This window comes from Cynoglossus semilaevis, chromosome W, assembly GCF_000523025.1.
Source record: "Cynoglossus semilaevis isolate Cse_v1.0 chromosome W, Cse_v1.0, whole genome shotgun sequence".
NCBI lineage: Eukaryota > Metazoa > Chordata > Actinopteri > Pleuronectiformes > Cynoglossidae > Cynoglossus > Cynoglossus semilaevis.
The window spans coordinates 1,687,000-1,689,459 of NC_024327.1; the positions used below are offsets into that span (position 1 = coordinate 1,687,000).

At 53.1% G+C, this 2,460-nt stretch overlaps 1 pseudogene; it reads right to left on the minus strand.

Moving 5' to 3' along the window:
* Positions 1–6: 6 nt before the first annotated feature.
* The window catches only part of LOC103396916 (lysine-specific demethylase 2B-like), an 11,503-nt pseudogene continuing 9,049 nt past the window's right edge, over positions 7–2,460 (minus strand).

Genomic DNA, 2,460 nt, shown 5'->3' on the forward strand with positions numbered 1-2,460 from the left:
AAAAAAAAAAAAAAAATACAAAGTCAGCACAGGAACATGCAGCCATTTACCTCCGACTCCGCCCACCAATGTACATCGCCTCCTTGCATGAACCAACACACGGCCCGACCCGGCCCGGCGCGGAACCGGCCGCCATTTACGGTTAGGGACCACGTGGAACGATATGTTCCGTTAAGTGCAAAGTCTGTCTTGCGAGCCGCAGTCGGCCGTTAGCTAGCCTTCTGCAGCAGTTTGTCCTCTTTCAGTTTGAACGGCACACTGACGGACATCTCCGCGATGAAGCGCTCGCACGCCGTCTTGGTCACCTGCTTGCAGTAGCGAAGGTCGATTTGGCAGATGCTGCCGCAGCGCTTAAAAAAGTTCAGCGAGTGGTCCGTGACCCGGTTACAAACTGGAGGGAAAACAGAAGGAAGAAAAAAAAAAAGAAAAAAACCCCATCGTTACTTCAACAAGTCAACGTTTCAAAGTCTTACAGTTACATTTATTACTTTGAGCATTGTCGCCCCCTGCTGGCTCGTTAATACTTCCAGCTCTACTTATCTGGTTTACTGTTGCTGGGAAACGTGAAATACGTACTAGGGTGGGCATGGGCAAACTATGGCGCGGGGGCCCGTTTAGCTTTTTAATCCGAACTTTATACATTTCCAAATATATAATATATATATATATATTTTATATATATATATGCCCGCGCCCCAGTAGTGACTGAGTCACTACTCACTAGTCGCGAAGACTAAACAGGAAGTAGAAAATTGCCCGTTTACCCGATAAGTTGATTTCTGTGAGCGAGTCTCTGGTCGTAGTTCCGGCGGCCGTCAGCAGGTTGACCGACTGGTCGTTGATGTGGTTGCAGTAGCTCAGGTCCAGCCGGGACAACAGGGGCATCTGTCGACAGATGAGACGCAGAGACGTGTCTGTGATGTCCAAACCGGCCAGTCGCAGGTCCTCCACGTTCCGCAGCTTACAGCGGTTATCCAGCTGTCCTATCAGACGAGGAGGGCGGGGGGGTATTTAGAAAAATATGTGGTGAAAGGTCAAGCGGTTTCGTAAGGTGACCTCTGTGGCTCGAGCGACTGACCTGGTCTGTTGTCGGTCGGAGGCGACAGCAGGTCCCTCATCTGAGCGTCCTTCAGTCCCTCCACCCACTGGACGTCCAGGGTGCGGAGCAGCGGGCAGCTGGAGGTGCAGAGGGCAGAGACCGCCGCCCAGGAACAGCCCGACAATTTCAACACCCTCAGACCTGGAGGACACGGTGGCGGTGGACACAACGTATTAACGACAAAGAGTTGTGTTAATTACGTTAGCATTAGCTATCATTAGCGTTAGCTTGTAGAAGCTATCGTTACACTGCAGTGGTGATTAGCTCCTAATGTCGGTTTTGGATTTCCATTAAGACTCAGGTCAACTGTGAGACCACCTGTAGGGGGCGCTATAAAGTGTCCAACCTGGCAGTCGGTTGATGAGCCAACTCAGCTGCTTCTTGGAAATGTTGGTCCAGCTGAGGTCCAAGAAGACTGGCTGACGGCGGATGATGCCGCTGAGCATCAGCGGCGTGATGGAGGGGGAGCGGGTCAGGTCGATCTTCGGCCAGGAGCCTCTTATCGCAACACCTGGGGGTCATGATCAAAGGTCAAATTAATCAGTCAAAAAGTCAACACAAAAAAAAAAAAAAAACCTAAGAAAACCTGGGGGTCAATGATTTTTTCAGAGTCTGCGACTACCCCCACCAGGGGGCAGTATTGATATCATCTTTAACTATAGTGAAGAAGTCGCTGAGTTCTCCTTTTTTTCTTAAATAGAAATTAGAAGAAATTCAAAGGAGATCATTGTGTTTATATAGGGGGGGGCAGTAGTCCTACTACCTAGGGGGCGCCAGAGTGGTGGTGTGTGTGCGTACCATCTGTTCCACGTCTTGCAGACTCTGATACACACACACAGCTCCTGGTGCGACAGGTAGTTGAAGATCTTCATCCAAACTTCTCGCTGTATGACGTGAGTTTTCCCGTCCTTGAGTGGCAACCTGTCCGGGGGCGGGCTGATCGGGGGAGGGCGAATGACGTGACGCTCCATTTGGACGCACTTGGGCGGCGAGCGCGGCGGCACGGGCCGATTGGTCGGCGCGCTCCTGTTGAAGCCCAGCGGAGTGATCGGGCTGGGGTAGAAGTGTCGCAGCTCCCACGGCGTGCCGTTCAACTCCTTCGCCTTCAGGTGTGACCTCTGGTCCACCAGGTCGTTGCCGTTGCGGAACAACCTCCTGGGTTCCTCGTTCTCCGACTTGGGTTCCACCTTGAGCGGCTGGCGGTTCTCGTTGGCCAGGCAGTCCTCCGTCTTCTGGATCTCCTGGTTCAGGGCCTGGTTCAGGGCCTTGCTCAGCTCTCGGCTCAGCTCGCGGTTCGGCAGACGCCGCTTGCGGCGCGCCTTCAGACGCTGACCCTTTTCCTTGGGCTCGCTCCCGCCCCC